Consider the following 18105-nt stretch of genomic DNA (forward strand, 5'->3'; position numbering starts at 1 on the left):
TTCCCCGTGGGGCGCACTGGGTGTTATTGGGTAAGAAGAAGGATGGGAGTATGAGGATGTGTATCGACTACAGGGAGTTGAATAAGCTTACGGTGAAGCATAGATATCCATTGCCATGGATTGACGATTTGTTTGATCAGTTACAAGGTGCTAGCTGGTTCTCACGAATAGACCTCAGATCAGGTGTAACATTTCGGGTTTCACCGTATTCGTTTTGTTTTCATTTTATCATTGTGCGAACCTTATTCGGATCTTAATTCTTAATAATATGAAGCATTTATGAGTATTTAAGTTTCTCGTGTTCATTTTATACCCTTTATATTTCATAAGATGCTCATTTCTTGTTTTATGCATAAAAGATTCAATATTTGCCCAATTCTCAAACAACAAGGACCTAGTTTGCCAAAAATGAAATTTGATCCCCCTGGAGGCTGAGGCACCGCGCAACGGCAGCCACCCTAGGTGGCCGCGTGGCGCTATGAGATGTCTGATCAGATTATAACTTTGTTACACCTTCCTAACTCGTTTTTAGCATGTAAATCGCTTATTTTTGGCATAAATCGAGTAAATTAAGGTCCAAGAAAAGGAGTATAACTAAAATACATGTTCATATTCATTACTTACTAATCAAGCATGGAATCTACAGATTATTTCATTGATTTAGTCATTAATTTCATATTTGGTTGCTTAAATGAGCATATTGACCATAATTGGTTCGTTTTAGTAATTCCTATATAAACATCTCGTTCAAACCTGCCACAAACTTTAATCTAACCATAATAGAGCCTTCTCAGCCATCACCCCACTCTTTGCTTCATAAAACTCTTTGGCTTTTGCATTATTGTTGAAGATACAAGCATGCACGTTTGACTTTGCTTGCTTTTGGACATTGACTCTTCGTTTCTGTTGATTCTTTCACTTTTTGGGTAAGTTGTAAACTGAGTAATTGTTCATACATATTCCCTAGTCAATAACCTTCAACCAATTTCTATGGCTGAAGGGTGTTGACTGGTCAATTTGCTTAAAACCCGTTAAAGGGCAAAACAGTCAACAAGTTTGACTATTCATTTTCTCATACTTCTGGTCAGAACCAATGTTCAGTCCAAAAGACTTTTATTTTCGTAACGAAATATTAAAGCTACTGACCAAAACCCGACTTCTAACTCCCTGTTCGGATTCTGGTCAGTACCGACTCGTTTAAAATTAAATTTAACATAACTTGAGTTCTACTCATCCGTTTGGATTGATTCCGGTGGCAACGAGTTCATTTTTTACTTATAGTTTCTTATCTCAAAGTTTCAGGTTCTGTTGATTTATCTCGTTTGGCACGTTAACGGAAGATCGTTTGTTTTATTCTTATTTTAATTACTTGCCTATTAATTAAGGTGAGTTTTGTCATTCCCCTATTTTACATGTTTTCAAACGTTTTGGGGACGTATGCGTACATATTAGCATTTAATGTTATATACATATCTTAAACTAGAAAACGTGATGTTGTGTGTGATTAATCGAACATACTTGCTACATGATTACTTGTTTACTTTTACGCATTCAGAGAGATCCAACATATTCTCATTATAGTATGATCATACGACTGTCATGTTAACCGGCACCCGATTCGCTTGGCAATGGTCTCTTGACACTTTACTTGCTCATGGTTTGGTTATATTTACCGCAATTATTTACGTTTTGCTTATCTTTCATATTATATATCATTGCAAAACTGGTGATAAATCTCACTCAACTTATTGTTGACAACTCTATATTATTTTCTATGCATATGCAGGTTATCGCTTGAGTTGAAGATTGAAGTTATGGACAACTAGTCGAGACCCTAGGATTTATTAAAAGACAATTTATTTTAAGTTATTTGGATTATTATTGTTTGTTTTTGGATTATTTTTCTTATTTGGATGATAGTGTGTTTTGAATGAAATAAATTAATTTAATAGTTATTGCCACATTTATTTATGACAGTTACCTTGAGCTGTGAACAATCATGCTCACGCCCAGGCATTTCCGCCTTAGGTTGGGGTGTGACATCAGGCTATCATCAGTTGAAGGTGAAAGAGGCAGACATCCCTAAGACAGCGTTTCGGACGCGGTATGGATATGATGAATAGGGTATGTCGGCCAATGTTAGATAAAGTAGTTATCGTCTTCATTGAAGATATATTGATTTATTTGAAGAGCGAGTTTGACCATGCTGAGCATCTGAGGGAAGTATTGGAAGTTATGAAGGGAGAGAAACTGTATGCTAAGTTTTCAAAATGCATATTTTGGCTGCGAGAGGTACAGTTTCTAGGTCATAAAATCAATCTTTAAGGGATTACTGTGGACGCAGCTAAGATGGAAGCAATAAAGAATTGGAAGACTCCACAAAACCCAACTGAGATACGCAGTTTCTTAGGGTTGGCTGGTTATTATAGGAGAATCATTCAAGGTTTCTCCAAGGTAGCTGCACCGTTGATCGGTATGACCCGAAAGACTGTAGTGTTCAATTGGGGTAAGTATCAGGAAGAAACATTTTTCAAGAATTGAAGAAAAGACTCACACAGGTTCCAATCCTTGGTTTACCCAATGGTAATGAGGATTTAGTAGTTTGTACTGATGCTTCGCATCGTGGGTTAGGCTGCGTGTTGATGCAACGAGGAAAGGTCATAGCGTATGCCTCCAGACAGTTGAAGGCTCATGAAAGTGCGTACCTGACGCATGACTTGGAGCAAGCAGCAGTAGTGCATGCTCTCAAGATTTTGAGACATTACTTGTATGGCACTAAGTGTACTATTTATACAGACCATAAGAGTTTGAAGTACTTCTTCGAACAAAAGGAGTTGAATATGAGACAGAGGAGATGGCTAGAACTGATTAAGGACTATGACTGTGACATCACGTATTATCCCGGAAAGGCTAATGTAGTCGCTGACGCCTTAAGCCAGAAGAACGAAAAAGTCATCGCGACAGTGAAGTCTTATAAGTTGGTCATTAACTCAGACTTCTTTGGAGAGATCAGCAAGGTACAGCCAGAGGTGCTTATGGATGAAGGGTTAATGAAGAAAGAAAGAATCTTCGGGAAATAGAACGAATTGGTAGATAACACTCATTGTGTCACACCCCGACTTAGGGCCTAGAAATGTGACACCCAGTTGGTACCTGTTTTGTAAATATATCAGAGTTGCGGGTTTATTTTAGCGAAAGACTTTAAAATATTAATTTACATTGAAAACCTACTCGGGAAGTAAATACCCGAGTATTTGGTTATAGAATATTGTTTTTATACTATTACAAGGATTATATTCCAAATTGAGCCATCTTGTATCGCGATAATCTATCTCCATGATTCTAATCCTTGTTTATATCATTTATCTCCATCAACTCTTGCCACGTAATGCAACACCACACATTTATTTCCATGACTTGTTACCCAACCATCTGCCTCACCGTATGCTCGTACTTCAAGCCTGCTACTATTGTGCCCCCGTAAAAGCTCTGAAAAACCTAACTCGTTTCCGCTATGCGATACCTTACCCCACGTTCCTTGTCCGCTTATACCTTTATTCTCTTTCTGACATAAATGCTTATTTTTTTCCAACTCATCTATCATGCTTAAATTTTAAATAAATAATTTTTTTTCCAAGCATGCTCCATGTTTATTTCATTTATAAACACCTCTTACGTAAAATTTCAAATCTCGATTATTTTAAAATAGTCAATTAATAAATATATTCAAACATTCACAAAATATTTTGTTATATGAAGTATATTCAAGTTAATTTTTCTCTAAAAAAAATTTCAATCTAGCCAATTGGTTATTAACATTATTATTATTATTACTATTATTATTATTATTATTATTATTATGCTTATAATATATTTTGAAGGGTTAAAATAAGATCCTTAAGTAAAATCTTTTACTTCAAACAAGTCCTAAGCCCGTAAGGCTATCACTATAAAAGTTTTGTCTTCAACGAGCCATTTTACATGATGATCCCCGATAATATTTTCATAGGGCACCACCCAATAGAAATCTTTTACACTAAAAGTTTATAAAGTTTCGCAAACTTTAGCGCTAGCTAAGGATATTTTTGTTCATGCAAATTATTATTATAGCTTTTCCTTGAGTTATAAATATCACATTTTTACACATGATCTTCACAAACAATGTCAGCAATCATTTCTTTTCCCTCCTTTATCAACCCCAACGAGTTTCAGGAGAATAAATCATACCACCGTCCACATAATAACTTTCATACCGCAAAACCCATATTCGAGAAGACAAGCATCGCAAGCTACCTTTTGTTTTCCTTCCTTTCTTCTTCATAAGCACGCACTATATTAAAATATATATAGGAGGGCAAAATAGTCATTCACAAAACTCTTAAAATTAAGAGTTTTACAAATTAAGAAGCTTAAGGTACAATTCTTGAAACATCCTATTCAAATCCCGCTTAGATTTCACCTAGAGGCTGCATAATTCATTCCTGTCATTTCACTTATTAAAAGAACAGATGTTTTCACGTTTACATTGGCACTTAACAACAGTCCACCAAATATACAAAATATACAAACAACAAATTGCCCTAATGTTAAACTCTAGAAACCACACAATTTATCAACTGATAAATCCATAGACAAATATAAGAAATTGAAAGGTATATGCATAGGAGACAGAGAGATAGAATATAATGGTCTAAAAATGATTCGTTATGTGCATAAGTGATTGTTATATGAAATAAAACGTCTCAGAAGTGAAAAAAAAAGATAGCATATAAACAATTTCAACAAAATGATTAATGTATATTCAATTAGTTTTCTAGTGTCACAAATCTAACTCTAAACTTCAGATTTCTATTGGCCAAAGCTATAAAACTTACAATAATTTCTTAAACCAATACAAAATTACCTAACTATATCCTGTATGAATCACTTAGTTGTAGCTAACCATCTAATTCTTGATTCCTTAACCTCAAACCACTTTGAAAACCCAAAGACCTAAATAATCAGTTCTGAAGCAATTATGTGTGTTAAAAACAAAACCCACCAACAAATTCAATAAATTGGTTACTATGGGATTACACGTGCAACAAAAACCAATATACAATATTTAAGTATATGCATAATATCAAAATTAACTCACCAAATTGAACCAAAATTAAAAACCCACATATTAATCCTCCTAATTCCATCCCTAAAAACACAAATAAGATTTGATTTCTTTATTTAATTTTTAAGAATACCATCGAGAAGAAGCATGGTGGTTATGCGTTATATGCATATTCCGTATTTATCAATTCAAAATTTTAATACGAACCAATTGGCGGTTTAGAAAAAAATTGGTTGAAATCACTAAACCAATAATAAACAAACCTCTAAATTATTGAAACCAACAGTTTATCTAAAGGTTGAACCAAAACCAGTTTATGTCTTTTAATTATTGTGTTAAGCCACTAATCAGTGGTGTAAATGAGCAGACTACTAACAGACTATTGTTCTTGCGGTTAATGAGCAGCTTGCATGGCAGGAAGTTAGAATTATGTAAAGGAACGTTATCTGTGACATCCCACATTGGTTGGGGAGGAGAACTAAGCCTTCTTTATAAGAAGGTGGATACCTTCCACATCATAACGTGTTTTGGGCGCTTAATAGTAGTGGATGAGAGGAGAACTCTACAGTTAAGCGTGCTCAGGTGGAAGTAGCATCAGGATGGGTGACATCTTGGGAAGTCTTCACATGGGCAACCAAAAGCAAAGTCGTGAGGCGATGGTGGTACGTCCCGGCCAAAGCGGACAATATTATGATACGACGGTAGCTGAGCTGTTACATTATCGTTCTGTTTCAGAGCTGCCAATATATACCTTGCAAGCTTGATAGATGCTTCATGACCAACAGTTCACATATACGGCTTATCAGTGCAGATATAATTTGGAATGGAGTAGCACTGGCCAACCTCAAGTCGTCAAGCGACTTGATGAGTGGTTCTGTGTTCTTTGCAGCCGCGACTGCTTAAATTGCGTCTCCTTAAAAGCGATTTTAAACGTAACGTGCTATTATTAGGAAAACATTTCTGTTATTTGATGTGAAGAGGAATAATGATGCTTGCTGAGATGCCAATTGCACTTTCTATATGTGGAGTTTATGCCAACATTATTGGGCTACTTAACATTCATATATATCTAAAAACGAGCAAGTCGAATATTTGGTTTTGTTCCAGTTGGCGGTTCAATTTCATGTTGTGGAGAATCGTTATATATTTTACTTCTATGAAGTTTATTTTGTGGTTTTCTTAATCTTTGTTACTAATAAGAATAAGTTAGAATAAGATGATCATGTAAATCACTTCCAACCAAATTGTTGAAAACATAAAAGAAACCCTAAGTTGAAAAAAGAAGATAATTTGTATTGTAGGTGTGATACCAAGATTGCAGTCTATGCCAACTGAAGATGGAATATCCCACTCCTCGTTGTTGTGCCAATTTTTATCAAGCTCTTTTTTGATTATCAGACCATGTTTTTATTGGAAGCGGCAATAAAGCCTTGGAGAAAGGAAGGGGGAATAGCCAGGGCTTAGGATTGTTCGTCGTTGAGGTACCAGAGATGATGGACTCGACTGGATTGATTGTGGTACAAGAAGAAGCAGGACGATATTGAGTTGAGAGAGGGGGGGGGGGGGGGTTAGGGTTTTCCTTATTGTGGGACTGTTTTGGGAAAATGAAGCAGAAAAGAAAAGGCTATAAGATTTTTGAGGTGTTATGACCCGTGTACGGTTAAACGGGTCAAACCTGGCTAAATCAATGAGATGCCACCATTTAAAAATCAAGCAATCTGATGGCTTCCGTAAAAAGGGGAGCGACCATATCACGACACATAGGATTTTAAAGGTTTCTTTTATATATATTATAGATATTGATTACTACGAAAAGATGAAATATATATAGTCAAAATATGGCATAGTGTGTGCGTGCATATATTATAAAAAGATAAAAACAACTAGTGTTTAAAAGTGGTTGTCAAGTTAAAAGTAAAAATAACTAGTGTGGGACTGTTTTGGGAAGAATGAAGCAGAAAAGAGAAGGCTATAAGATTTTTGAGGTGTTATGACCCGTGTATGGTTAAACAGGTCAAACCAGGCTAAATCAATGAGAAACCACCATTTAAAAATCAAGCAATTTGATGGTTTCGGCAAAAAGGGGAGCGACCATATCACAACACGTAGGATTTTAAAGGTTTCTGATGTAGTCTAAAATATACTTATTATTATATAAATCTTTCCTACATTTTTAAGTACTTTTAGCTAATTCTTTATTTAGTATTACTAAAGTGGCTCATATTTATGTTTTTAAAAGGTTTAAGAGACAATGAGCTAAAATGAATTACTTAAGATCAACGGGTGACTTTTGTATCATATACTATTAATATTAATATCCGTTGGTTTTTATATATGTATATGGTTAAAATATCATGTAACAAATTTAACTAATAGTTAGTACGCTTATTATTATAACATGAATGCGGAATTACAATTGTAAGTTTCTTTTGTATAGTGGCACAGACAATACAAAGATGATTCATGATTTTGATGGGCCACCCACTAATCAGAATTGGAGGTAGCATAAACATCAGCCCAGTTAAATATTATGAAGCCCAACAGAAGAGAAAGAGTCGATGGCATTGTTGGATGTCGGCAATCTGGTGGAATACACAAATATTTAAAAAGAGGTTCAAAAACAAAGAAAAAAACCCAATGATTAGTGTGTGGAACCCCATGGACGAAAGAAAAGACTTGGACGGCAATTTTTAAAGGAGGCCGCTCCTGTTGACTTTGATATTGGAGAAAAAGTTGTTTGTTCAAGCAGTTAGCTTTTGGGTTTAACACCAACTCATTCAAATATCATTATTATTCGTTTCGAATTTATTGTTTTCGTTATGAACTCATTATTTGAATTTATTTATTTTGGTTTATTCTTAAGTATGGTTGTTGGCTAAACCCTCAAACTGCCTAGGTTATGATGAACTTTTAGTGACGTTGGATTTTAGTTTGGATTTTGTTTTTGTTATGGTTTATGATTAAGTAAAAGGCTTATTGTTATTCATTCGATGTATATGTGTGCTTAGGATTGTTTGATGAATTTTATTGTTTCACAGTTTCCTTGGTGATTGTTTCATAGAATAGGATTCTGTTAGGTCATCTATTGTGTGTTTTTGACTAGTTTATGGTTGATATGCATTAAAGCCATAGGAGCAATATTAATAAATCAAATAGACCTAAGTGTGCTGCTAATTTAAATAGCTGAGAGGTGATAGATTATATGATAAGTCTTGGTTGTTTAAGATTGCTAGATTTAGTTCTTTGTAAGGAGTCCGTCTAGGTTTGATTTTTCAGCCTTGTTTATCTAGTTGAGTGAATACTTTAAACTACCTTTGATTTCCGCGCTGTAAAGTATGATTTCTTATAGAGGTACTTGTCATAAAATAATTAGCGACCGTAAGCGAGTCTAATTAAACTGGTGTTTTTAAGAACTTAATAGAGATCCATAGGTGTCTTCTTGAGAAAGGTCAGAGGTCCTGTTTGGGTTTTTCTTTAAGTGAATAATTTAAGATCCCAATTCCATAACTTAGCATTTTCCAACTGTTTGATAATTGATACATTAGGGATTCTAACCTAGGTGGTTGCTTGTTATCATTTGAAGTAAGTCTAGGTTTAAGTCGTTTTTAAGTCTTAGTGATTAATTTAATATTAGTTTAATATTAGTTTTTAGTAAACCTCCCAATAATAATAAATAAATAGTCGTGTTTGTAGTTGAGTCTAATTTAACTAGTTTACGTAATTAAAAGAGTCTCGTGGGTTCGATATCCAGACTTACTTAGTTGTACTAGAGTCGACCGGTTCACTTGCCGGTTAGTAGTTTAGTTAAGTTTAAGAGTCTAGAATTTATTACTTAGTGTCTAGATTATCGTGTTTTTATATAACTACTTTTAACACATCAATTTCTTTTATATATATTATAGATATAAATTACTATGAAAAGATGAAATATATATAGTCAAATATGGCATAGTGTGTGCGTGTATATATTATAAAAAGATAAAAATAACTAGTGTTTAAAAGTGGTTGTCAAGTTAAAAGTAAAAATAACTAGTGTGGGATAGTTTTGAGAAGAATGAAGCAGAAAAGAGAAGGCTATAAGATTTTTGAGGTGTTATGACCTGTGTATGGTTAAACGGGTTAAACCGGGCTAAATTAATGAGAGACCACCATTTAAAAATCAAGCAATCTCATGGCTTCGGCAAAAAAGGGGGAGACCATATCACGACACGTAGGATTTCAAAGGTTTCTTTTATATATATTATAGATATAGATTACTATGAAAAGATGAAATATATATAATCAAATATGGCATAGTGTGTGCTTGTATATATTATAAAAAGATAAAAAAAACTAGTGTTTAAAAGTGGTTGTCAAGTTAAAAGTAAAATGATATACGGTATACTGCATATGTGTAGTATGTATACTGCATATGTGTAATATAAAATGATGCTACTCCAGAATCCATATTTTGTGATAAAGTAGCAAAGCATTGGTACCGCACACGCGGAGCTTGTTTAAGGTAGCAGAGGGACACACGCGGTGCTTGCAGTGGCGGATATTAAATATCTAATATAGATGGGCCGAAAGTCACAAGACCTAAATTCTTTTTCCTACTTTCAAGTTTCGGGTCGACAATTCGGTTCGGGTCAGGTTAAACAATAATTCCAAACCCTAACCTACCAGATTGAAAGAAATACAAAATAGTGAAATGCGAATTATCAAACCTAGTCTCTGCTTGCTTATGTTGATTGTTTCAATTAATTGATTTCACTCCCATACAAGTCAGTTCTGAACCTCAGGCCTAAGTAGACAGCGGAAGTGCCTAATCATTCGATTAATCGATTTCACACCCAAATGATGTCACCAATTCACCTACTTGCTTCTCGGCTTCTGTTTATGTGTCGAACCTTACAAGTCAGTAAGTCACACGGTGGCCAACGCACAATGGAAACTCCGTGTGTTGTTGTGTTCGAACATAGACCAGATGGTAGGGTTGGATTTGGTCTTAATGTTTATTTTTTTTGTTTAAAATTTATTTGGGTTCGGGCTTGATCTTATGAAATTTTATTTCTTAGCCTTTTTTTATCTTCACGTTTATTTCAAAAACGGTTTCCCATTCTTCGAGTTTAAACAAACTTTATATTTTTAAAAAATTCAAGGCTGGGGAGACTCAAATAACTTGGCTAGGCCGGACTCAATACACTCATATATTTTTTGATTTTTTCGAAAAAAATACATTACCAATCGAAAAACATGGGCCACAACCCACTTTGGCCCAAAGAAAGATCCGCCATTGGGTGCTTGCACCACTTTAAATGACATAGGTTCATGAACCTTGACGGTTGGAACATGTTGGCCAATAGGCCATGAACTAGAGACCACTAGGCGAATAACAATACAAATGGTAGTGGGTTTAAGTGAGTATGGCGGATCTAGAATAAACGTTAAGAGGTAGCTAAGGCTAAAAAAAATTTTCGGGGGGTAGCCGACACATAAAACAAAGAAGACGAAGAAGAGAATTTTGCACTTAAAATGTAATTCGTCAAAAAAGTTGAGGGATGGTGTGTGACATTCGTCTTTTTTTTTTCTTTTATAATTGTATTTATGTTATTTTCTTGTAACCGAATATTATTTATTACGTCGAGGTATTAACTATGTCACACGATTTTGTCTTTATTTTGTTTTACGAGTAAACATTTCGTAGATCGTTAAAGTATCAATTATATGCACTTTTGACCCTAAACTTTAGCTTAATCAGTTTCTGGACCCAACTCAAACTATAAGGACTAAATTACAAATATTTTGAAAAATATTATTTTTTTCCTTTCTCTTCTCCTTCCCCCATCACAGCCCGTCGACCCCCCCCCCCCTTCCATAATTTCGCTTCGTTTGACCCGTAAAATCAGTAGTTGTTGATATTTAACCTCCACGCCAATCCTCCCTATGGAAATAACGCGTAATTGCCAACTAATCGAATCAATTATAATCAAATTTCGTCAACTTGAGCCGCGGACTGAAATCCAACTTGTTAGCCTATAAATACTCAACCAAAACGCAATTAACTTGTCCCACACACACCTTAGCATACTGCGACCTTAATCCCTAAGGAAATTGCAAGTTATAAACATTCCAGGATCGTTTTTGTGCTCATATTCCGGCCGCCAACCGTAGCTCTTGTTCTTTATCAATTCGTAATCTTTTCAGGTAATTAGTATATGCATTAGGGTCGGATTTTGATGATGGTTAAAATCCCTCTGTCAATTTTAATAGACAGAGGGTACAAGACCTTCAATTGGGAATTTAGTTTGATTCGGGTTTATATGATTTGGGGCTTTTGTTTGATTAACTGGTTATACATATTATTTTCTGTGTCTATTAACGAATTAGAAACTAGCTCAGATGGCCAGTGCATATCACGTTAAACTCTTAACCTGGCCAGGGGCGCAGGTTCGACCCCCCTGGTCCGGTTTTTGATATTATTTTTGTTTTGCTTTATAAATTTTTGTTTTAACTAATATAAAAACTATATTTACATTAAAACCATAATTTTTGTTACACTCGTTTAAACGAACTGAGCCCCGATAAGTTCTAAAACAAACCCGTATGAATATATATATATATATATATATATATATATATATATATATATATGTATGTATGTATATATATACACACACATATGTACATAATTAATTATAAATCTATATTTTTGCTTAACTAAATAGTAATGATAACAACAATAATAATGATAATAATAATAAATATGTTTCTTATCTTTCTAAATGAAATCTCGTTAAAACTATCACCTAAATCGTTTCATGGAAAAGTCGGTATTCATATTTGTAATGTTTTCCTTAATAAATAAATATAACTTTTCAACTATTTTTCTAATGATTAAAATTAAAATTGAAGTGTACCTTTACCTATAATTTATGGCATATAACTAATTCATTAATGACCCCAAAAACCGTAAACCCATCTCCTTGTGTCTTGTTCGTTTATTTCGTTCAAGTATTTATTATATTTACGCTTTACTAATTAGGACAAATTGTCGGAAATTCTCGCGGGACCAACTAGTTTGCTCTAATCTTAACCGTCTTCTCATTACCGTATTCCTCATTCCATGTGAGTTCTTCATAACCCTATTTTAACGTTTTATAATATTTTGGGGGTAGCACGTTACAAGTTTTTATTTCGTTAGTTATGTGGTTGTTTACAAACCGATTCACTTACATCGTACATGTTAATATTATTCGTGCATATTGTTTATGATTATACGTGAACTTGCTTGCAATGTGTTTATTGTTTTTATGGTGGAAGTTACGCAAACGCAAACGCATACACATAGTGAGAGGGTCCGACGGGACGTACCCGCGCCGTCTAACGTTACGACCTCGGTTGTTTACGTAAGGTGGTTCTCATTTCCTCGACTTCAACGGCTTCGGCTAAATGAACGGGAGGACGACATTACTTGCTTTCATTTACTTTACGCTTGAATAATTATTGCATTACGATTGTTAAGTCGCGAGTTTCCTATATATATGTATACACAAAAACTTATGAAAACTCACCAACTTAATTGTTGACAAAATATATTATTTTCAACGTGTTACAGGTTGAACCGATGGTGTGCTAAGGACGAAGTTCATTAGTTTGCCTTAGAATATTTGAAATAAAGAACTTGTTTACTTTTCGATGAAGTGTTATCTTTTGCATTTATTTATGAACAATATTTGTACTTTTGATGATATGAAATGCATTAAATATAATTATTGTCGCTTTAATAATGTTACGAGCTTTGAATGATCTGTACGTTACATCCGGGCGTATTCCACTTAAAGTCGGGGTGTTACATGGTGCTAGATACCCTTCAACCTGTGCTAGATTCGCCCATGTGTGTGCATGGTGCACCCATATCCCATAGAAATTCTTTTCCAAATAGAGTTTATACGATCTAACATCTATCAAACCTTATAGTGTTGACATAAACCCCTTTGAATTTAATTACACTCATTGTAATGAAATATTGAGCCTTTATAAGCTAGCTAATTAACATAGATAAAACATTTAATTTGGTTAATTGAAAACTATTAAAAAAAATTAATTTGAATTCAAGCCCAAACTAAACAATTATTTATGATTCTATTAAGCCTATTTAACTAACCCAAATATTGTTTATGTAAACCCAATAAAATACTCAAATTAGTGGGCATTTTAAAGCAACTCAAAACATTAGTGGCATTTGAACCTATGTAGCACAGGAATGGGTATGGTATCAGGGTGCGTGATCGATACGGGAACTGGAAACGGCAAAACTCAAAAATTCAAGATACGGGTACGGCAATAAAAAAATAAAATATATTAAAAAAATTCCAAAATAGATATATATTACTTAAGAACTAAATACGTTACTTTAAAACCAATGGTTACAAAAGAAATACACAACCCTAGAGAGACTAGATTGAAGAAAAAACACCTTTTATGTAAAAGTTTTAGAGACTAGATGCAAACAAGTGAAAAATAAAGGGGATCAAAGTTAAAAAAAACTAAACTTATTTAAACCTAAAGCATTCCAGCTATGGATGTGCTCGGTACCGTACTAGTATCGAAAATCCCGATCCAGAAAATCGCAAGTTCTTGGTACCGCTACCGAAATATTCGTTTCGGTACCGGTATTGAAGATAAAATTCAGGAAATACCGATACCGTACCGATCCCCAAACTCAAAACTTTAGTACCGGTACCAATACCAAATTTGCTCATCCCTAATTCCAGCCGCTATTTCACAGCCTCCATTTTCTTCTTCCTTCTTCTTTCTTGGTTTTCCGGCAAAACTGAATTCGTCGCCGGAATTCGCTACAGGGGGTTGCTATTTGGTTGCCAAGTACTCTGTAGCGGCATATGGCTCTAATAGAAACGTCCTCGAAACGGTTTTGGATCCGTCTCCAATAACCGGATTCGTATAGGGACGTTTCCAACGTGTTTCGGCTGCGTTTCCGTTCCCAGAAGGGGGACTCAACCCTAATCGGCGTTTCCGTGCATCAGAGATTTGGACAATCACCCAACCGCCTGCCTGCACACACTACCGCTCAACTCCCAGCCGGTCTTCGAAGTTCGACTGTCCCTTCACAATCCAAATCCGAAGTCAGAAGTCTAGCCACCCTCCTTACAAATCGGTTCTACTTTCTAAACAACTTCCATTTCAATTCAGTCATTTGGTTATTTCTTAAAAAAAAATTCTCATGATTTTACCTTAATACTTGTTTACTTGCTAGATTAATTGTATGATTATTATTAGTGGATTCGATTGTTTGATTTATTAGCAAAAAATTGATAGAATGCTTGATTATTACTGTGTATGAGTATTAGCTTGAATATTGAAACTTGTTGCTAGAATAAATATTAAATAAGTTGAAATTTAATTTGACTTTTATCTTTTTTAGCATGTGAAACCTGAACCCTATCGAATATACACCCGACCTGACCTGAACCCTATTGAAGATCCCATGAAAAAAATTTTGGATCCGGCATTTGTTTTTACCCTATTAGAAAAAATGGGTTTTGATCAAATACAAATTAAATTAATGTGCTAACTATGTGAATCAAGTAGTCTAATTATACATGCAACGTACTGTAATTGTAGTGTAGTGCAATTACACTACGATGTAATTACATAATTACACTACTTGTATATATAATTGCATTACTTGATTCGCACAGTTAGCACACTTTTTAAGTTTGTACGTTAACATTCACCAAGAAACAAAAAGATATTTTCACCGACAAACCATTATCGACAAAATTCATTCGACGATGATTTCTAACGGGCAACTGAACCTGACAAAAACCAAAGAAAAAATATTAATGGAATTTAAATGTTACACTACAACTAGTAATCCATCAGTAATTACCGAATAAGAACGCAATTGTTGATCATGAGCAAACTGACATTTACCAACGGTTTACAAACAGTTATGTTTGGAACGAACTATAAAATTTTACCATTTTTGGAGGGAACGGTATGAGGACGAACTATTTGTTGGTAATTGTCGATGTTGTTGAGAAGAAGATTTCAAATTGGATTCTTGCTCAGACTTTTTATTCATTGTAAGTGTTAGGCCCATCGCCGACATATTATCCGTCGACATAACTTTCTATGATATGGCATGACTTTGTTTGGACGGGATTTATGAGAATAGCGTAAATAGCTTGTAGCGGGTTTGTTGGAATTCATGGTCTCGAAATTTAAATATTCATAATCATGTGTGTATATATTCTATGATTCTCAAAAACGTATCAGGACTCCTATTTGTATGTATTGACATTTAGGTTGTGTTTGTTTTTTTGCTTAAAAGGTCTGCAATGGGCCTATGTCTGCGAGTACACAGACATATGCCTTTGAAGATGGTTTGTTTTAAAAAAAATATCTGAAAAAACTGCTTTTATTGTCTTAAAAAATAAGTTATTATCCATCTTCTTCACACATGTACACACTTCTTAACATTCTATCAACACCCAATATCCAACACCACCACCACCCATTGTGCGCCACCACCCATCGTCCGCCACCACCACCCACCACCACCTACCATCGGCCACAACCACCACCCACCGTCCACAACCACCACCCTCATAGTGTTTGTGAGTGTTTTTAGACCCTTGCAAATGTTTTTAGTTATAGCTTTTACTATCACCCTCATAGTCTCATAAGCAATGATATATACACTAGCATTTAAATAAAAGGAGAGGTCATAACTCTTATTATCAATATTTCACATAGATAATTATCTTAGAAAACATGTCACAACCAAAACAGTAAGGGCTTGAGTTTGGTGCATAAATACTTTGAAGTTGATAGATCATTCACCAAGATCATACATAGCAGGCGATAAGCCGGGAGCAAGAAGAACTTCAAGTGGCATTTCTTTGCTAATAGTAATTCCAAAGCTTTCACTCATGTCAATCGGATCCTTTGATGGCGATTTTAGTTCAAACTGTTGTATCAAACTAGCTAGCGTTATGCGTAACTCATGCAGAGCCAAGATACCACCAGGGCACATTCTTCTACCACTACTGAAGGGAATCAAATCAAAATGATTTCCCTTCACATCAATATTCTGATGACTTGCCAAGAATCTTTCTGGCTGAAATTCATGGGGATTTGACCAAGTATTTGGATCGCGGTGAATCTTGGAAAGATTTACCAAGAGACGGGTGCCTTTTGGGATATTGTAGCCACCCGTAACGCAATCCTCTATTGACTCATGAGGTACGGAGAGAGGTGCAGCCGGATACATACGCATTGTTTCTTTGATGACGGCTTCAAGGTAGACCAAGTTCTTCATGTCCGACTCCTCCACGAGCCTTTCTCTTCCAACATGTTTATCAATTTCCGCTTGGGCAGTCTTTAGTGATCTTGGATTGTTTAGCAATAACGATAACGCCCATGTTAAAGTTGCAGATGTCGTGTCCACGCCTGCTGTTAGGAGTTGCTACAAAATGAAATATACCAGGAATCATTAAAATGCAAAGTAATGAGAAAGAAAGCGATAATAGAAGGTAGAAGGAAATAAAGAGAGAATAAAATTCGAATTTACATGACATGCGGCTTTGATAACTGTATCATGATCAAAACCGGGAAACTGCGTCTCGGAAGCACCTTCAAGAATGTTAATTAGCACATTCATTAAGACTTGATTGCCTTCATGTTGTGGAGCAGACTCTCTCTTAATCTTCACCTCCTTGAACCATCCCTCAACGATTTCGTCCAATTCGTTGGCGGTCTTCGTCATGAGTTTTTTATATCCGTCCACGTCGAAGAACTTGAGAAAAGGGATATAATCAGACGCCACAAATGCGCCCAATAACTCGAAGTATTTCCTTATAACAACCTGAAACCGGACGCCTTCTTCATCATTCGGCGAAAATCTCTTTCCCGATATAATCCTAACCAAATTGTTTAATATTAATTCTCCAAACCAATGACTCATATCCACCTTCACCACATCCTCTTTGTTTTTTAGCCAAGCATCATATATGCTTTTTATTGATGCTCGAAGTTCTGAAACTCGAAGATGTTCAAGCATCTCAACTCTGCGTTGAGACAGAACTTCAAGCATCACTATCTTGCGAACTTGTCTCCAGTAATCCCCATACGGAGAAAACCCTAACACGGCATAGTTGTATGCCATGAGTTCGAAAGCCTGTCCTTTGGGACGACTCGCAAAGGCCCTGTCGTTTTTGGTCAAGCATTCACGGGCTAACTCCGCATTACTCACCACCAACGCTTGGCGAGAACCTAGCTTGATGGTGAAGATAGGGCCATATGTGTCAGCCATGTCACCTACAACCTTGTGAAGGAGCTGAGATCCTCCTAGAAGGTGAAGTGTCCGATCACAGGCCATGCACTTTTGGCTTGAGGTGGGCTTCTAGTGGTGTCAATATTCTTAGCCCTCTTTTTGTTGATGATATAAAGTAGGATTAGAAAAATGGGAAACGAGAGAAGGAACTCCATGACAACTCTTGTCTCTGGCTATGTGAAGCAACGATGTGAATAACTTTATATTTATATATATATATATATATATAGATGTAAGTGTAACCACAATGGGTGTGTGTGTGTTGCATTGGTTAATTATTATAATAATTTACTTGAAATATTGTTTATGATCCACGAGGGGTATTTAAATTTAATAATGATTCGTTTAACAAGACGATTAAAGATACCTCCTAAGCGCTTTACACATTTAATGGAAAAAAGCAAAAAAAAAAAAGTAAAAAGAAAAAAAATGATTTAATTTTAGTATTTGAAAATTTACAGCCTTGTGTCACAGTTTACCGTATGAAACGTGCGATTACGTTTGAATTATTTGGATGTGTGCATGCCCTAGATAAGTTATTATATGTTTTGAATGTCAAATGATAAGGCCTTATAGTTAAACAATAAGAAATGGACATGTAGGGAGAAAGTTGAGATTTCATTAATTAGGTGTGTACGTATTACAATGATATGTAAGAAGA

General features: G+C 35.2%; 1 pseudogene; it reads right to left on the bottom strand.

Annotated features, from left to right (window-relative positions):
• Nucleotides 1-15944: 15944 nt before the first annotated feature.
• LOC143539502 (strychnine-10-hydroxylase pseudogene) lies at nt 15945-17599 on the bottom strand (annotated as a pseudogene).
• Nucleotides 17600-18105: the final 506 nt, after the last annotated feature.

The sequence above is a fragment of the Bidens hawaiensis genome, unplaced genomic scaffold (genome assembly GCF_021521415.1).
Source record: "Bidens hawaiensis isolate Kalapana, Puna unplaced genomic scaffold, B.hawaiensis_p1.1 tig00011901_1, whole genome shotgun sequence".
In the NCBI taxonomy this organism is placed as follows: domain Eukaryota; kingdom Viridiplantae; phylum Streptophyta; class Magnoliopsida; order Asterales; family Asteraceae; genus Bidens; species Bidens hawaiensis.